General features: G+C 49.8%; 1 long non-coding RNA gene across 1 annotated transcript; it reads right to left on the reverse strand.

Annotated features, from left to right (window-relative positions):
- Positions 1 to 14,234: 14,234 nt before the first annotated feature.
- Positions 14,235 to 20,129, reverse strand: LOC147122465 (uncharacterized). The gene is made up of 2 exons (XR_015077753.1): positions 19,859 to 20,129; positions 14,235 to 18,534 (listed from the first exon to the last, which is right to left on the reverse strand). It is a non-coding gene; the product is annotated as an uncharacterized LOC147122465 (long non-coding RNA).
- Between the last annotated feature and the right edge of the window lie 886 nt (positions 20,130 to 21,015).

Consider the following 21,015-nt stretch of genomic DNA (forward strand, 5'->3'; position numbering starts at 1 on the left):
CATCTCCAGTCACCCCCCCAACACACGCTCACCATCTCCAGTCACCCCCCCAACACACGCTCACCATCTCCAGTCACCCCCCCAACACACGCTCACCATCTCCAGTCACCCCCCCAACACACGCACACCATCTCCAGTCACCCCCCCAACACACGCTCACCATCTCCAGTCACCCCCCCAACACACGCTCACCATCTCCAGTCACCCCCCCAACACACGCTCACCATCTCCAGTCACCCCCCCAACACACGCTCACCATCTCCAGTCACACCCCCAACACACGCTCACCATCTCCAGTCACACCCCCAACACACGCTCACCATCTCCAGTCACACCCCCAACACACGCTCACCATCTCCAGTCACACCCCCAACACACGCTCACCATCTCCAATCACACCCCCAACACACGCTCACCATCTCCAGTCACACCCCCAACACACGCTCACCATCTCCAGTCACACCCCCAACACACGCTCACCATCTCCAGTCTCACCCCCAACACACGCTCACCATCTCCAGTCACACCCCCAACACACGCTCACCATCTCCAGTCACACCCCCAACACACGCTCACCATCTCCAGTCACACCCCCAACACACACTCACCATCTCCAGTCACACCCCCAACACACGCTCACCATCTCCAGACACAACCCCAACACACACTCACCATCTCCAGTCACACTCCCAACACAGACTCACCATCTCCAGTCACACCCCCAACACACAATCACGATCTCCAGTCACACCCCCAACACACATTCACCACCTCCAGTCACACCCCAACACACACTCACCATCTCCAGTCACACCCCCAACACACACTCACCATCTCCAGACACACCCACAACACAAAATCACCATCACCAGTCACACATCCAACACACACTCACCATCTCCAGTCACACCCCAACACACGCTCACCATCTCCAGTCACACCCCCAACACACACTCACCATCTCCAGTCACACCAAAACCCACTCACCATCTCCAGTCACACCTCCAACACCCACTCACCATCTCCAGTCACACCCCAACACACGCTCACCATCTCCAGTCACACCCCCAACACACACACACCATCTCCAGTCACCCCCCCAACACACGCTCACCATCTCCAGTCACACCCCCAACACACGCTCAACATCTCCAGTCACAGCCCCAACACACACTCACCATCTCCAGTCACACCCCCAACACACGCTCAACATCTCCAGTCATACCCCCAACACACACTCACCATCACCAGTCACCCCCAACACACACTCACCATCTCCAGTCACACCTCCAACACACGCTCAACATCTCCAGTCATACCCCCAACACACACTCACCATCTCCAGTCACACCCCCAACACACGCTCAACATCTCCAGTCACACGCCCAACACACATTAACCATCTCCAGTCACACACTCAACACACACTCACCATCTCCAGTCACACCCGCAACACAAACTCACCATCTCCAGTCACACCCCCAACACACACTCATCATCTCCAGTCACACCCCCAACACACACTCGCCATCTCCAGTCACACCCCCAACACACACTCACCATCTCCATTCACACCCCCAACACATGCTCACCATCACCAGTCACACCACCAACACATACTCACCATCTCCAGTCACAACCCCAACACACACTCACCATCTCCAGTCACACCCCCAACACACGCTCACCATCTCCAGTCACACCACCAACACACACTCACCATCTCCAGTCACACCCCAACACACACGCACCATCTCCAGTCACACCCCCAACACACACTCACCATCTCCAGTCACACCCCCAACACACGCTCACCATCTCCAGACACACCCCCAACACACACTCACCATCTCCAGTCACACTCCCAACACAGACTCACCATCTCCAGTCACACCCCCAACACACAATCACGATCTCCAGTCACACCCCCAACACACATTCACCACCTCCAGTCACACCCCAACACACACTCACCATCTCCAGTCACACCCCCAACACACACTCACCATCTCCAGACACACCCACAACACAAAATCACCATCACCAGTCACACATCCAACACACACTCACCATCTCCAGTCACACCCCAACACACGCTCACCATCTCCAGTCACACCCCCAACACACACTCACCATCTCCAGTCACACCAAAACCCACTCACCATCTCCAGTCACACCTCCAACACCCACTCACCATCTCCAGTCACACCCCAACACACGCTCACCATCTCCAGTCACACCCCCAACACACACACACCATCTCCAGTCACCCCCCCAACACACGCTCACCATCTCCAGTCACCCCCCCAACACACGCTCACCATCTCCAGTCACCCCCCCAACACACGCTCACCATCTCCAGTCACCCCCCCAACACACGCTCACCATCTCCAGTCAACCCCCCAACACACGCTCACCATCTCCAGTCACCCCCCCAACACACGCTCACCATCTCCAGTCACCCCCCCAACACACGCTCACCATCTCCAGTCACCCCCCCAACACACGCTCACCATCTCCAGTCACCCCCCCAACACACGCTCACCATCTCCAGTCACCCCCCCAACACACGCTCACCATCTCCAGTCACCCCCCCAACACACGCTCACCATCTCCAGTCACCCCCCCAACACACGCTCACCATCTCCAGTCACCCCCCCAACACACGCTCACCATCTCCAGTCACTCCCCCAACACACGCTCACCATCTCCAGTCACCCCCCCAACACACGCTCACCATCTCCAGTCAGCCCCCCAACACACGCTCACCATCTCCAGTCACCCCCCCAACACACGCTCACCATCTCCAGTCACCCCCCCAACACACGCTCACCATCTCCAGTCACCCCCCCAACACACGCTCACCATCTCCAGTCACCCCCCCAACACACGCTCACCATCTCCAGTCACCCCCCCAACACACGCTCACCATCTCCAGTCACCCCCCCAACACACGCTCACCATCTCCAGTCACCCCCCCAACACACGCTCACCATCTCCAGTCACCCCCCCAACACACGCTCACCATCTCCAGTCACCCCCCCAACACACGCTCACCATCTCCAGTCACCTCCCCAACACACGCTCACCATCTCCAGTCACCCCCCCAACACACGCTCACCATCTCCAGTCACCCCCCAACACACGCTCACCATCTCCAGTCACCCCCCCAACACACGCTCACCATCTCCAGTCACCCCCCCAACACACGCTCACCATCTCCAGTCACCCCCCCAACACACGCTCACCATCTCCAGTCACCCCCCAACACACGCTCACCATCTCCAGTCACCCCCCCAACACACGCTCACCATCTCCAGTCACCCCCCCAACACACGCTCACCATCTCCAGTCACCCCCGCAACACACGCTCACCATCTCCAGTCACCCCCCCAACACACGCTCACCATCTCCAGTCACCCCCCCAACACACGCTCACCATCTCCAGTCACCCCCCCAACACACGCTCACCATCTCCAGTCACCCCCCCAACACACGCTCACCATCTCCAGTCACCCCCCCAACACACGCTCACCATCTCCAGTCACCCCCCAACACACGCTCACCATCTCCAGTCACACCCCAACACACGCTCACCATCTCCAGTCACCCCCCCAACACACGCTCACCATCTCCAGTCACCCCCCCAACACACGCTCACCATCTCCAGTCACCCCCCCAACACACGCTCACCATCTCCAGTCACCCCCCCAACACACGCTCACCATCTCCAGTCACCCCCCCAACACACGCTCACCATCTCCAGTCACCCCCCCAACACACGCTCACCATCTCCAGTCACCCCCCCAACACACGCTCACCATCTCCAGTCACCCCCCCAACACACGCTCACCATCTCCAGTCACCCCCCCAACACACGCTCACCATCTCCAGTCACCCCCCCAACACACGCTCACCATCTCCAGTCACCCCCCCAACACACGCTCACCATCTCCAGTCACCCCCCCAACACACGCTCACCATCTCCAGTCACCCCCCCAACACACGCTCACCATCTCCAGTCACCCCCCCAACACACGCTCACCATCTCCAGTCACCCCCCCAACACACGCTCACCATCTCCAGTCACCCCCCCAACACACGCTCACCATCTCCAGTCACCCCCCCAACACACGCTCACCATCTCCAGTCACCCCCCCAACACACGCACACCATCTCCAGTCACCCCCCCAACACACGCTCACCATCTCCAGTCACCCCCCCAACACACGCTCACCATCTCCAGTCACCCCCCCAACACACGCTCACCATCTCCAGTCACCCCCCCAACACACGCTCACCATCTCCAGTCACACCCCCAACACACGCTCACCATCTCCAGTCACACCCCCAACACACGCTCACCATCTCCAGTCACACCCCCAACACACGCTCACCATCTCCAGTCACACCCCCAACACACGCTCACCATCTCCAATCACACCCCCAACACACGCTCACCATCTCCAGTCACACCCCCAACACACGCTCACCATCTCCAGTCACACCCCCAACACACGCTCACCATCTCCAGTCTCACCCCCAACACACGCTCACCATCTCCAGTCACACCCCCAACACACGCTCACCATCTCCAGTCACACCCCCAACACACGCTCACCATCTCCAGTCACACCCCCAACACACGCTCACCATCTCCAGTCACACCCCCAACACACGCTCACCATCTCCAGTCACACCCCCAACACACGCTCACCATCTCCAGTCACACCCCCAACACACGCTCACCATCTCCAGTCACTCCCCCAACACACGCTCACCATCTCCAGTCACACCCCCAACACACGCTCACCATCTCCAGTCACACCCCCAACACACGCTCACCATCTCCAGTCATCATGTGGCAGCCAGGGTGTACAGCATCAAGTGAAGTAAATCTGGCCATGGTGAGGCCATCCCTGGCATCACGGGCAGCAATGTGGTCAGGTGCTGATGCCTGGTGTCCTGTGCAGCATCAGTTGATTGCGGAAAATGTGTTGTTGTTGGTGCTGCTGGTGTGACTGCTGCTGCTGGTGTTGGGGCTGATCGTGGTGGGATTCTGAGGACCAAGGTGAGATAGTTTCAAAGGCAGCGATGCTGATGTAATAGATAGCAGGTGAAGTTAAGATGACTGAAGTGATCTGTCAATGGTGAGAGAGGTTGTTTCAATGAGGTGACAGTGGACATCGAGTTTATTTCAAACACTTGCAACCTACATAAAGCTCAATCTGTCTTCCAAATGCAGTAAGCAACAGCTTCTGAGCTTGGAAAGTGAACAGCTGAGAGATGGGAGCTTTTATAGCACATTTGCAGCTGTCAAGTAATGAGATCAGTTCATGGTCATACAACTCCCAACCTGCTTACCTGCCATGATCCCGAGCAGCGTGGACCCCGTGGGCAACCTCGTAAAGTGGTAAGGTGAGCTCAAAATACTTCTTAATTGGCTTTTAACAAGGTCATAATGACCTGAATTGCCTTCCCCACCGCTGCGTGTCAGGTCTGTTCAGCGCTGACAGACCCGACATCTGGGAAAGGTGTGTGGCAGTGGGTCGACAGCGGGGTCTCGACCCGCTGACAAAAAAAAACATTATCCCACCCGACCCACCACCGAATGCGCCCACTGACCCCCCCCCCCTGAAAAATTCCCCGCAAAGTGTCAGCCCAGTTCATGCACTCAAGTCTGGTGTGGCCCTTTCACTTACAAACTTCTAGCCCAACAGTGAGAGTGCTAAGGGAACACTCCCTGATCTCAAAGGTAAATGAGGCAAAACTTCACATATATCTAGCTGACCTTACGTCTTACATTATACATTCTTGACTGATTGCCTTATTCCACATGAGATTTTCACAGTCCAGTAGCTCAGAAACCATTATATTCCACATAACATTCAATCATCTCGATTTTTACACTGTCAATCCCATTGTTAATTAAATAGATCCTTCTTAACACATGAAAGTGTTAACACACTGTCAATCCCATTGTTAATTAAATAGATCCTTCTTAACACATGAAAGTGTTAATTGGGAGCCTATTCCACATAGCCACGGAAGATGATACTTCCAATGGAACACCCCAGATTCTTCTTCATAATCCCATTCAGTTGGTGCGTACAATCTGGAGTTTGCCTCTGTGGTCCCTCTTACATTCTCTTTGATTCCAACCCACTTTTCTCTACAACTAATGTGCCACTCCTTTATAAGCTGCACTTCAGCCTGCTCTTCTTATCGTCAGTTGGATGTCTGAAATGTACGTAAGCTCATCACTATTTTTAAAAGCATCCAAGTATAAGAGTAAAGACGTCTTACTGCAATTATATAGGGCCCTGGTGAGACCACACCTGGAGTATTGTGGACAGTTTTGGTCTCCTTACCTAAGGAAGGATATACTTGCCATAGAGGGAGTGCAACGAAGGTTCACCAGACTGGTTCCTGGGATGGGGGGATTGTCCGATGAGGAGAGATTGAGTAGACTAGGCCCTTATTCTCTCGAGTTTAGAAGAATGAGAGGTGATCTCATTGAAAAATATAAAAAGCTTACAGAGTTTGACAGGGTAGATGCAGGGAGGATGTTTCCCCTGGCTGGGGAGTCTAGAACCAAGGGTCACAGTCTCCAAATAAGGGGTCAGCCATTTAGGACTGAGATGAGGAGAAATTTCTTCACTCAAGGGTGGCAAATCTTTGGAATTCTCTACCCCAGAGGGCTGTGGAGGATCAGTCATTGAGTATATTCAAGACAGAGATCAATAGATTTTTGAATATTAAGGGAATTAAGGGATATGGGGATAGTGCAGGAAAGTGGAGTTGAGGTTGAAGATCAGCCATGATCTTATTGAATGGCGGAGCAGGCTCGAAGGGCCAAATGGCCTACTCCTGCTCCTATTTCTTATGCTCTTATAACTGCTGATAAATCCATATATATAGTTTCCATTGGCCTGATGCGGTGGTGCGCAGTCTCTCATTGTAGGAACACGCCTTACTTAGCTTAGCCTAGAAACCTTGGGCACAGGTTGGCAAGAGCCAAATAATGAACCGCAACTATCTGCAAGAGCTCTGCTTGAGCTTAACCAGCTAGGATATGCAGCTGATCAGCATATGGTGAGCTGCTTGTTCAGCTAAGACTACCTTGCTTGTTAGGGTTGGGGGAAAGACTGAGAGGAAAGAATCTTAACTCCCCCAGTCACAAGCCTAACCAGACAGACCTCAACACTGCCCAAGGGTAATGTGCAACACAAGGGGATTGATTGATTCCATTTGACTATCATCAGGAGCTAAATGAACCCCAAGGAAAGCTCTCTGCAGCACCCCCTACCCCTACTCCAAGGAGGATAGTCCGCCCTGAATTTGTCCTAAAGCAAAACAGAATACTTAATTATATTGCCACATTGGTTGAGTATAAATTGAAAAAAGGGTGCCTAAACACAACAGTGCTCCAGTCAGAGTGGAACTTGAGTACAGTGTTCAGTTTTGGTGTCCAAGAAATAAGGGAAGCAGTTTCGATGAGCTAAATTTAAGCACAGTAGTGTAATGGCTTATTACTGGACTAATAATCCAAAGGACGGTGATTTAAATCCCACCACGGCAGTTGGAGAATTTGAATTCAGGTTAAAAAAAAATCTAAACAGCTGGTATCAGAAAAAGTGATCATTGGTTTACTGACGTCCTTTTAGGGAAGGACGCCTGCTGTCCTCAACCAGTCTGGCCTGTGTGTGTCTCCAGTCCCACACCAACATGGCTGACTCTTCATTGCCCTCGGAAGTGGCCTAGCAAACCACTCAGTTGTATCAAAACCGCTATAAGCAGCGGTTCAAGAAGAAAGGCCAGCACTACCTTCTCTGGGCAAGTAGGGATGGGCAATAAATGCGGCCTTGCTTGTTCGTGATGCCCCCATGGGCCCCCTCACCTGTCTTGGGATCTTATAAACCTGGATTTGCCACAGTGTTGAAATGTTCGGGCGGTTTCCAGCACCTGCAACACTGCTGAGATGGATTAACAAAACTGATAGAACTGTTGAGTGACTTTTAAGCCCGGTGATGATAAAATTATATCTTTAACTGCCCTTCTTTATTGATGTGTTACCAATTCTTGCTTCTGTTAGTTTAGAGAATGCAGTTTATTCAGATGAACTGACAGTGAGATTTTAAGTTGCTTCATTAAAGTTTCAGCTGCCCAGACAGGCACACCACAAACTGGGAACGTACACAGGCTCAGGCACGATGGGCCGAATGGCCTCCTCCTGTACTGTATGGGCTGGAGTTTGTCAGTGTGGGCGGGCTGGGGCGTGTCAGGTGGAAATCGTGTCAGGACCCCGACTCCTAAGTGAAGTGTTGAAAAAGTGCGATTTTCCCCTAATTGGCCAATTGATTTCCTGCGTGGGGGAACCACTGGCCCAATGAGTCTTTTCATGCAGAAAGTCGCCTCCGATGAGGTCATCAATGCTGTTGGATTTAAGGCCTGCAAGCAGCCTTGATTCTTCTGGAGACTGCAAATGCTCAGCAATTTATATGAAGGAGTTGAATTGTGGAAAAATGTTACCAATCAAGCAAAAGTGTGCTCCTCGGTTTGATGAGCCCTCCCTCCAAGCTCTGGTGTACGGAGCCAGCTGTAATAAGGAGGTGCTGTTCCCTTCCTCAGGGAGAAAAAAGCCACCCCGGCAGACAAAAGCTGTGCGGCTACAAGTGGCCCAGGTTGTCAACACCATTTCAATGAGCCGCAGAACCTGGCTGCAATGCAGGAAGAGGTTTCATGACCTTCTCCGCACCGGAAAAGTGAGTATGACTTTCCCATCACCCTCAATCTGATCCCCATCGCCTCTCCTCACCAGCACTCTGCTTTGCCAACCTCCTCCTCCACATCCCACTTGACACTTACATCCCTGCACCCTTACCCATTCCCTCTCTCTCTATGGTCACATTCACTTAACTATTCGACCATGCAGCCCTCATACTTCCTATTGCTGTGATGCCATGACAACAACTGCTTACAACACATAGGGTGGGTCCTTTGTATCCTTCTAAGGATCCATGCTATGCATTCACTACACTCACTCCTTCCATGGTCCATGGAGGAACTTAGTCGCACGGGTATTGAAAACATTGTCATTGTTCAGAATAGAATGACATCTCTTGAGGAACGATGGTCAGCTATTGGGCAAATAAAGCCGACCTTCATGCAAGTCCTCTGGAGTAGGACTTCCATTGCAGAAAATGTTCCTCATGGCCCCCCTGCAGTGCAGCAAGGTGCTGTCAAGCCACTTGCTAGCTCTGAAGTGGGGCTGACCCATGAGAGGGATGTTGGTGGCAGACAACAAGGAAGTGGGGGCTCCTCTCCAAGCGCACACACGACTATGCCACAGAAAAGACCTCGGTCAGAGCCCCACCAGAGTCCTCACCCATATGAGATGGGCGTCTCAGCCCCTGCACAGCCGTAGGAGCAGCAGACTGTTGGCGAGCCCGCACAGGTTCACCACCCCATAGGATGTCCGCCAAAGCCGTCGAGACAGGAGCAGCAAGAGAGCGAGCAAGGGGCCTCCACATCTGCTGAAGCCACAGGGGAAGCACCATGTAGGAGCACGTGTAAGAGGAAGATAAAGCACAAGTAGTCACAAGGGTAGTCACTTAAGTGCTGTGTTGTTTTGTTTTTGGACCAGCCATCATTGTGATTGTATTATAAAGTGTTTTGATGGCAAACTGTTGAAGTTTGTGGACTGTATCATTTCGCAAATGGGACTTTCATATTGAGGGCTTAGGGCGCCTTGCGATTATCAGAATGGTGGTCAGAGTGATAGGATTCTGTAGGTTCTTCTCCATTGTCGATGATCTGGTAAGAAGGAGTGAGACTAAAGTGTTTGATTGTGCAGGCTAAGCAAATCTGGCCAGGATGAGTGCGTCCCTTGCATCACAGGCAGCAATATAGTGGCGCTCTGGCGTCTTCTGACCTGTGCATCTTCAGGTGGGTGACTAGCAGCTTGGTGCTCCTGTTGATGTTCCTGCTGTTGGTGTTGCTGTTGCTCATTGCTCTGCTGCTGCCGCGGCTGGTCTTCATCCGAATCTGATGTCCAGGAGGAAAGGAATTAAATGGTCGCCATGCTTCTGGTATATGTCTCAGCTGAGGAAGCGTTCAGTCAAGGTGGGGAGAGGGGTTTCCAAGGAGGTCACACTGGAGATGGGTGTCAGGCTCCAAACTTCCACAACACTAAGTATGCCTGCTAAAAGTTTCCCCAGACCTTTTGTAAATCCATATTGACTTTGTCCGATCCTGTCACTGTTTTCCAAGTGCTCTGCTATTACATCTTTTATAATGGACTCTAGTATTTTCCCCACTACCGATGTCAGGCTTACCGGTCTATAATTCCCTGTTTTCTCTCTACCAACCTTTTTAAATAGTGGGGTTACATTAGCTATCCTCCAATTCATGGGAACTGTTCCAGAGTCTATAGAATTTTGGAAGATGACCAGCAATGCATCTACTATTTCTAGGGCCATTTCCTTAAGTACCCTAGGATGTAGATTATCAGGCTCTGGGGATTTATCGGCCTTAAATCCCATCAATTTCCCTAACACCATTTCCCTGCAAATACTGATTTCATTCAATTCCTCCCTCTCATTAGACCCTATGTTCCCCGACATCTCTGGGGTGGTTATTTGTGTCCTCCTTTGTGAAGACAGAACCAAAGCATGTATTTAATTGGTCTGCAATTTCTTTGTTCCCCATTATAAATTCCCCTGATTCTGACTGCAAGGGACCTACGCTTGACTTCACCAATCTTTTTCTCTTCACGCATCTATAGAAGCTTTTACAGTCAGTTTTTATGTTTCCTGCAAGCTTACTCTCATATTCTATTTTCCCCCTCTTAATTAATCCCTTTGTCTACCTTTGCTGAATCCTAAACTGCTCCCAATCCCCAGAGAGCTGTGGAGGTTGGGTCATTGAATATATTTAAGGTGGAGATAGACAGATTTTTGAACGATAAGGGAGTCGAGGGTTATGGGGAGCGGGCAGGGAAGTGGAGTTGAGGCCAAGATCAGATCAGTTATGATCTTATTGAATGGCGGAGCAGGCTCGAGGGGCCAAATGACCTGCTCCTGCTCCTACATCTTATGTTCCTATGTTCTGATGAGCCCACCTATCCACTGTATTCTCTTGGTGCATTTCTAATAACCCTGAATCCCATTTGTTGATAAGAACCTGTCTAGTTCCTTCTTGAAACCCATTCAGGTTTCTTGTTCCATTATCCCGTGCTTTTAAAATCATCTAGCTGTTTGATTTAGGTGCCTGCGTGGCCCAGTGGTAGCACATAATCTAAGCTGACACTTCAGTGCCATACTGAGGGAGTGCGGCACTGTCAGAGGTGCCGTCTTTCGGATGAGACGTTAAACCGAGGCTCCATCTGTCCTCTCAGGTGGACTTAAAAGATCCCATGGCCAGTATTTTGAAGAAGGGTCGGGGAGTTCCCCATGGCCAACATTTATCCCTCAACCAACATCACTAAAAAAAACAGATTATCTGGTCATTATTTCATCGCTATTTGTGGGAGCTTGCTGTGCACATTGGCTGCTGCGTTTCCTACATTGCAGCAGCGATTACACTTTAAGGAAGTGCTTCATTGGCTGTAAAGTGCTTTGGGGTGTCCTGATGTTGTGAAAGGTCTATCAATGCAAGTTCTTGATGCACTACTGAGAAAATGGAGGGCGTAAATCAAAATTGCCTTGTGCTATTGTTTATCTGGTATCAACATTGGAAAGTTGGTCTTTGCTAAATTCAGCAGCAACCTTTCAGTCGGTCCTTTATCCTTCAAATTGTCCTTGTAATGACCAGACCCTAAACTATTCACCCATTTTTGACGGCAGCACATGGATTGGATCTCAAGGTGCAATATCCTCACTGTTTAAAAAAAAATCAATTTGTTTGTGTTTCTAGGCGACACGTGTAAGCATGTTTGTCTATCAAGCACCAATAGCTCACGTTTGCAAATAGAAGACAATGGGGTAATAAAACCAAGTAATTTAATGTCGGGAGCCGGATAAGAAACAAAAAGGAGAATAAATCTCAGGATTATCATCCAGGGTAATTTCTCACCTTGAAGAAGGAGCTGGCTTGACATCTGTTGTGAGGGCGGATTGAAGGTTATCGCCAGCAGCTGTCCAGTGAAGGGGCAGTGTTACTTGTGTCCATTGCTTCTTTCTTAGTATTACTAATTGGCATCTCATTCTACTCTCTAAAGTGCCTCGGGGCACTAACCATGTGAACAGTGTGTTACAAACCCAGGTTATCTGGGGAGAATCCTGGCACTAAACTGGGGAGGCAGTTCCCAAAATAATCATTCTCAATGTCAATTGAAAATGAAAGTTCTTTAAACTTCCAGGGAGCGAAGGGTTAACACTGTGCTGATTGGTTGTGAGTTCTAACACCTGTGATTGAAAGAAGATCCAGTTGTTTCTCGGCAAGCCGTGTGGTAATGAGAGTTTGGGAGTTAAGTACTTCCAAAATAAAGCCTATTATATCCCAAGTTAATTACTGTGCCATTAATGTGCAGCCATTCTGTTTGTTAAAGTGTTATTTAGACCCACTTGTGCCTCAGTAGTCAGTGATTATTCAACAGGTTTCACATTCTGCACGTGTGTGTCTTGGTGCCACCCACAATTATCAACGCCTGCTATTATTTTATTTTGTCTTGGTGTATAAATGGGTCACCATCTCTGATTGGACGTATTCCTGGAGCTTTCATCACGTGACCTGCTGGATCCAACCGCCTTTTTCCCCCGTCTCCAATATTTTTATATAAATGAATGAAAGTGGTCAAAGAAAATGGAAAAAAAAATCATTTTCTTTAATGCCTTGTTGACTTTTATCCCAGGTTTGCTCACAGCTGCAATTGGGAATGGGAGCATTGTGGTTATGTTACCAGACTAGCAATCCAGGGACAGACTTAGACTAAACAATCTGTGAGACATGAGTTTAAATCCCAACGCATGGCAGCTGGGGAATTTAAATTCAGTCATGTAAATAAATCTGGAATAAAAAGCTACCATCAGTAATCATGACCACGAAACAATTGGATTGCGCTAAAATCCCACCTTGTTCACTAATGTCCTTTAGGGAAGGAAATCTGCTGTCCTTACCCGGTCTGACCTTTAACTGCCCTCTGAAATGGCCGAGCAAGTCGCTCAGTTGTACCAAACTGCTACTGTGGGAGCACCTTCACCTCACGGACTGCAGCGGTTCAAGAAGGCGGCTCACCACCACCTTCGCAAGGGCAATTAGGGATGGGCAATAAATGCTGGCCTTGCCAGCGAAGCCCACATCCCATGAACAAATAACAAAAATTCCAGGAGATTAAATTCCTGGAGACTCCGGGACATCCCGCAGAGTTGGAAACCCATCACACGACTCTGCCTCAGTACATGCCAAGTGTTGTCTTGTTTCCCCCACTCAATTCTTCACCCCCAGCCCCTCCCCACTAGGATTTGTTTTTGTACCAATTCACTACTTTGTTGGTTAATTGTGTTTGGAGGAGTTCCTTGACGTGGCCTGGGACTTTGAAAGTGCCACTGGTGTTTTAGTGACTGAATAAGCCCAATCCAGGTTTTACTGACTGGGGGATTTGGCAATTTAGTTACTGGAACTTTGGGGATTACATGACAGAATTCCACCAACTTATAATTCCATTCACTGTAGCTTTCAGAAGGGAATTGGGTAAATGCTTGAAAAGGAAAAATTTGCTGGGCTACGGGGAAAGAGCGGGAGAGTGGGGTTAATTGGATCGTGCATTCAAAGAGCTGGCAGAGGCACGATGGGCTGAATGGCCTCCTTCTGTGCTGTATGATCTTGACCAGTCCCTGAGAGGACATTACCAGTTACAGCGAGAGTTAGTGGTTAGTTTAGATTGTCATGTGTTGGAAGTTGGAGAGCAATTGGCCAGAGGTTTTTCCTGAATTGGCCATGTTTCTTTGTCTGTTTCCAGAGATAGCGTAACTGGTAGGTGGGACGGCAGCGTGTGAGGTCATACTGTCTACTGGATGGGGTGAGCTTAATGGGCCTGATAGTCTTCATCTACTTTTGTATATCTTTTTGTATGTTTGAATGTGCAGACTGGGGATTCAATCTGGGTCCCACCTAGTGTGTGGCTCAAAGAGTTCACCCAGTCAGCAACTGAGCCCAGGGACAATCAGAACTCATCTCTTCCCCTTTCTGTTCCCTTCAATGATCCATGCACAAATCAGGAGACACGCAGTAAGTTTGTTCATTTTCAATCCACGTTTATTTTCAGATGTTAAACTTCTCACATTTCAGTTATTGAAAGATGACTTATAATAAACGAACTGTGATCTCCTGGGAGAGGCGAAAAACCAGACATAAAAACCCAGGCCAATTTGGGAAAAAAATCTGGGAAATTCCTCTCCGACCCCCTTAGGCGATCGAAACTAGTCCAGGAGATCATTATGGCCCAAATATTCTGAGACAATTACTTTCTCACTTCAGCTCTGCTAACATCAATTGAACACAGTCCCCGGGAGCCTGGTCTTCAACAATCTCCAGTCTAGTTCTGTAGCAGCAGTCACAAACATAATATTCAGCGATGACGAGAAACTGGTTGGCAGGTTGTCTAGTGTTTCCATTTCTGTCGTTCCAGGTTGAATTGAAACTGTCCCCAATCATTTCTTTAAAGTGTTAACTGTGACATCGTTTAATTTGCTGGGAACATCCGTTCCTAAACATTGACAGGCCGAATTGGGGGTGGAATGTGGATCTAATTACCGGGATGCATCGGCACAATTTGCCTGAGGAAAATCTCTTAAGGCGTGACCTTCCCTGTTAAGACATTTTGTTAAGATGTCCTAACTTTGAAGGACAAACCCACTTGTTTTTCCCCTCCCTCCCCGACTCCCGTGCAGTGTTAACTTTTAGCACACCCCAGAACCCAGTTTGTTGACACCCAAAGACAACCCAGAACGAGGAAAAGACATACCAACACTCCCCACTAGACCCAAGAGACAACCAGGTGGGTGGCAAATGCCGCGTCACTTGAAGAATGAAGAGGAGCTTACAAGGGAGCAGCTGACACGGGAACAGCTGACAAGGGAGCTGTGATCTTCATTCAGGCATTCTGCACACACAGCTGGCGACTAACCAAGCAGTACTGAGGACGAGGAGGGTGGAGGTACTTGTATGTGAACAGAGGCTTAAATGACCAGGACAGACACAATAAAGTGAGCATTACCCATGAGTGCCGCACTGCTGGTATACCCTAATCTGACGGGCATTCCATCTCAACTGCCAGGCCATCAATCAGAAGCTGGCAGGATCCAAATCCAGATCCTGACGGTTCAGCTTACTGTTTGGATCTGGCGCTGGCACCCATGAATAACACCCACTTTGATCTATTTGTCCTGGGAGCCGGAGAATCTGTTCGCTTGCAGGTACGGTCCACCCTTCTCACCCTGAGTACCAGTTGGACAGTGTCCAGCAGTGTGTGGAGGATGTCAGAATGAAAAATTCCCTAAAAAAGGTAGGGTCCTCTATACTCTAAAAATGACTTGGATTTCTCCCGTGGGCTCCTGAAATCAAAGTGTGTATTCAACACCCGGGTATCCCTGAAGCACGGTTTGTGAGGTAACCAAAGGGTTAACCAGAACCACCACCTGCTGCAATTTCCTGGAGCATCCTGGAGATCAGGCAACCCTGAGCAACAGAATCCAGAAACAAAAGCACGAAAGACTATTGGGCCTCCGCCCCGACAGCCTGAGGTCCTCCAGCAGATTGGTGATTATCCGGTGATGCGAGCAAGTCGATCGACCTGGTAAACCCCCCAAGTCCTGAAGGTGTTCTGGACTACCTCAGTGTGGATCATCCACTAGTTAGGATGGACTACAGAGCAGCTGAGTGTGCCGACTGTTGTGTTGTCCGCCCCGGGCCAAATGTGGCACCAAGAGTGTCACCCCGTCGTTCAAGCACCAATGGGAAGCAACGCGTCAACTTGACAGAGGGACCCAGGAAGGAGGGTCCCACCCTGTTTGTTGACTTACCGGACCCTTGTCATATTGTCTGTCTGCAGACGCACTAACTTACCCTGCACCGAGTCTGAAAGTGGAAATGTCCTACTATACTGTTCACACCCCGAGCCTGTTGAAATGCCAAGTGAAATCACTGGCCGAGAAGACCATTCATCCTGTGGATACATTACTGGCAGAGTGATGGTCATCCAGAAGGCTCAACTGGAGAAATATCCCCAACAGTTGAGCCTTCTGGATGACGATTACTCGCTCTCAGTGTGGATGGTAGAAGACCTGCCAGTATGCCCACTAGTAGATGGTTCCTCTGATGGTCAAACCAAACATCCAGCGTGATCCACTTCCACAGGGAAGTACTGGAAATAGCCCACCCACACAACCCTGAGGTGGGCTATCCAGGCATGATCACTGCTGGGGGAGGTGGAGCTGGACAGGGTCTCGAAGGTTACTTGTTGCGAACTACCTGCATTCCAGGTCCTAATCTGGAATGACGGGCTAGCAAGATACAAAGGACATCGTGCTCCGGATAAAGCCTTGAATAGGCTGGTGGAGGTGAATGGATTGGTGGTGGCGAGTGGATGGTGCTGGTGAATGGATTGGTGATGGTGAGTGCGTTGGTGATGGTTAGTGGCTAGGTGGTGAGTGGATTGGTGTTGGCGAGTGGAAGGGGCCTATAGATGGGGTGGGCTAAGCTTCAAAGTGAACAGTGCCCCCTCACCCTTGTGTGTCAACTCGGGAATGCCTGAAGGTTCTGCTACAGCAGATCCTCCACTTGCTCGCCAAAGAAGCCCTCGGCACCAATGGGCATCTGCAGAACCTGAAGGATCCCCAAGGTGTGAGGACAAACTCAGTGGCGATGCAAGATCCACTGGACGATAGATCCTGCTCCTACATTGAGAGCACCCACACAGTCTGCTGCTGCAGCAGATGCTCTCTGAAGGTGGTCCTCTCTGGCAGGGTTTGCCCCCTCAACTCACCTGCTGGTCAGTGAAGCCAGCCCCAGTGGATTTGATGGCAGGGAATTCGGGATATGCGCCAAACCCTGCAGGAAGTTCTGCCAGGCCCACATGTCCCACCATTTGGATTCTGGTGGGTGGAACAGGACTAGTTTCCTGGGCAGTTCCCTTCCTTCTGAGGCTTTCACGACTGAAGTTCGCCAGCTGTACCAGCGAACCTTAAGTTGTGAGGCAGGGTGGCAGGGCTGTCTACCTTGGCCATAACTGGAGCGCGCCTATCAAATCCGCCCAAACCGCCTTGGAAATTGGGAGGGGAAATCCAACAAAGGTCGATGCCTGAGGCCTTTGCAAGACCCCAGGTAAAGACTCAACCCCCACAAGTGATAGGACTTCCGGAACTCACAGTTTCAGACTCGAAGTCACCCTTGTTTTGAATACATGGAAAAGCCTCAACGCACGGAAGCCGTGGTCAACTCAGGCTCCCAGTTTGGTTTCTGGAACGCACGCACCCTCCCTGGGAGTGCCTCTCGAGTGTCGTAGGGAGCGGCTGAAGGTGGGTCCACAGTGGTGGGTGGGAGCCACAGATCTATAAATAGAGATCTGCAGCTGCACTCACCAAAGTGGACATCACCTGCAGCATAGGTGACCCTGTGTAGGGTCGAGTCCACCGAGGGTGGTGCCCCCAAATGAGCTGGCGCCAACTGGAGACAATGTCCCGGGGCTGCGTTGGTGTCACCAGAGGGGACGGATGCCTCTAGTGAAGGACACACCAACAGTAGCTGGTGGCGCTTGGGGGAACCAGCCTGATTCTGGCCCCAGTAGGAATGGACACCTCCGAACCAGCTGGTGCCAGAGGAGGACTCTTCCTCTATCCTGGGAGGCCTCGGTACAAGTGGTACCAGGGTTTCACCCGATGTTGTTGACTGGGATGGATTGGCTTTAACCAGCTCGTCCCATTCCACATCATCGAGGCAACAACCGGAGCGTCCACCCTTGAGACTTTCCTGTTCAGTCCCAACAGTTGGACCACCGGTCAACATCGGTCGGAGATGACTGTATGGACTGGGCCCTATCCAGTTCCAGTGCAGTTAACCCCGAGCAATGCCGAACTGAGCCTGGAGTTGGAGCAGGGTTGGTGCTTGATGCCGATGCGGGGACCTGAGTGCTGGACGTGAAGGTCCAGCCCAGGGGAGAACTAGGGAGGAGGGAGAGGGTCATGGGAAATCTTTTAAAATGGGAAAGAAACGTGCCAGAAGGGAAAGAGTTGGTTTAACACCATCTCCAATCATTGACTGCACATTTAAATGGATCTGTTATTGGCCATCAAATAAAGAAATTAAAAGATGTACAGTTGATACTAAAGAAATGGATGGGACACAGAGGGATGGGCGTGAGGGGTATTTCAGTGTTGCTGTTTCCTCCTTTGTGGTATCTCTGCTGGCATTGATGTGATTTTGGTCAGGACGTGTGATCCAGTTGTCTTTGTGGTTTTGTTACTGACAACTTTAGTCTGTTGGTAGTTTGATGAAACCATCCATTTCCTCTCACTCATCCTGACACCAACTGTGTACCTGTGGCAGAAGAAGAAATGACAAAAATCACTGGATTGCAACAAGGACAACGACGGCATTTTATCGCGCCCCTTGTATAATAAAATATATAACCTGTAAAAGGATTTATCAAATTCCCTTTAAAGGTCAACACCTGGGCCAGCGTCAAGCTGTGAGGGCAGGTACCAAGCTCGGTCAAGGCAGCTCCAGTGGCATTACTGCCCAGGAGTACATTCTTCGAGTCTTAACCCTGAGCTCTCAGTACTGGTGAACACGTTGAGAAACTGATTATTCAGTTGTTCACTCTCCCTGTCAGCCTCTCTTATTTAGACCTGTTCATTCAACACCAATCAACGGTTTCAAGAGGGACACTCTTGACCTTCTTAAATGGTCGGGCTGAGCTGCCCCACAGACTATCCCCGTGTCCAGGACAAGTTGATCAGAACAACCAACATGTACTGACCTGCTTTCAGTTTCCAGGATTCGAGCTTTTATATCTGCACGGATTTTGCTGTAACTCACTCTGACTTTCACGGGGAATGATAATTGCAGGAACTACAGCTCTAAACACAGTTAGTCACAGTCAGTAAATAGTTGTCTACATTTACAGAGCAGGGAGTGAGCATTAAACTCCAGGACTGGGAGGAGCCAGTCAGTGAGGAGCTGAGTCAAGTGGGGCTCAGTAACCATCAGTAACCAGGTTCCGGGACCCAGACTACCTATGAGCAACACTATGGAAAAACTACCAATAACAAACTGAACTATTCCACCCGACTGTGCATCAATATTACTGTATCTGATAAACTTCATATTGCTCATTATGGCTTTCACTAATAATACAAGATAAACAAGTTAAGACATAGAAACATAGAAACATAGAAGATAGGAGCAGGAGTAGGCCATTCGGCCCCTCGAGCCTGCTCCGCCATTTAATGAGATCATGGCTGATCATCCAAATTCAGTACCCGGTCCCTGCTTTCTCCCCATATCCCTTGATTCCTTTACCCTTAAGAAATATATCTAACTCCTTCTTGAATATATTTAATGAATTGGCCTCCACTGCCTTTTGTGGTAGAGAATTCCACAGGTTCACCACTCTCTGGGTGAAGAAATTCCTCCTCATCTCTGTCCTAAATGGCTTACCCCTTATCCTTAGACTGTGACCCCTGGTTCTGGACTCCCCCGCCATCGGGAACATCCTTCCTGCATCTAGTCTGTCTAGTCCTGTTAGAATTTTATAAGTTTCAATGAGATCCCCTCTCATTCTTCTAAACTCCAGCGAATATAAGCCCAATCGACCCAATCTCTCCTCACACGTCATTCCTGCCATCCCAGAAAGACAAACCTGTCAAAGTTCACGAACTTCTGTCCAAGTCGCTGGTTGATGATGTTTCAATTGTTCGTGTTGTCTTCACAGAGCAAAGCTGTTCAGATGTTCGAGCCGACCGCATTCAGTCCTAGACAGAAAAGCCAGTTAATCAGAGTCAGATGCCTCACATTTATATGGTTTACAAAGCTATTGTGACATCTCATCTCAGTGTGATGCGCAGTGTGAGGGTGAGGCTTACTCTGTGATGTCACGGTTTGACCCGTCCAATTAAAGGGGCCTCACCTTGCTACCATATTTGGTAAAAAGCTTTGGGCTTAAGTTACACTGACTTGTTTCGCTAGAAAGCAATAACAGGTTTCCATGTGGGTACGGCCCCAACCACAGGGTGTGTGGGCGATGGGCAGTGATGGCATTGTTTGCCTTTTACCAATTATGTTAAGTAATTGCATACATTTAAAGCAACAGGAGTCGGCCATTCAGCTCCTCCAGCATTCAATTAGACCATGGCTGCTCTGCACCTCAAATCCATTTACCTGTCTTTGATCGATATCCCTTGATCAACTTAGGAACAGGAGGAGGCCATTCAGCCCCTCGAGTCTGTTCTGCCATTCAATTCAAGCATGGCTGACCTGTATGTTAACTCCATTTCCCCGCCTTGGTTCCACATCCCTTAAAACTCTTGCCTAACAAAAATCTACCAATCTCATTTTTGAAGTTTTCAATTGACCCCCAGCCTCAATAGATATGGGGGGAGAGAGTTCCACAATTCCGCTAGCCTTTGGGAGAAGAAGTGCTTCCTGACATCACATCCCTGACCAGGCTAACTCTAATTTTAAGCTCATGCCCCTTTGTTCTGGATTTCCCCGCCAGAGGAAATCGTTTTTACCGATCTACCCTACCAACTCTTTGAACATCTTAAACACCTCAATTATATCACCGTTTAATATTCTGTACTTGAGGGAATACAAGCCCAGTCTCTGCAACCTGTTCTCATAATTTAACCCTCTGGAAGTCCACACATACAAGATCCAGAGACACTCCCTTGTCCATGTTACTGACCTCCTCCGAAAGGTTATTAGATCAGTCAGACAAGACCGGCCCTTCACAAATCAATGCTGACTCTCATTGACTACCTATGAGCAATGGCATGGGAGGTCTACCAATGATAAGTG

This window comes from Somniosus microcephalus, chromosome 3 (assembly GCF_052327205.1).
Source record: "Somniosus microcephalus isolate GS21.2 chromosome 3, FLI_Smic_1.0, whole genome shotgun sequence".
Classification (NCBI taxonomy): Eukaryota; Metazoa; Chordata; class Chondrichthyes; order Squaliformes; family Somniosidae; genus Somniosus; species Somniosus microcephalus.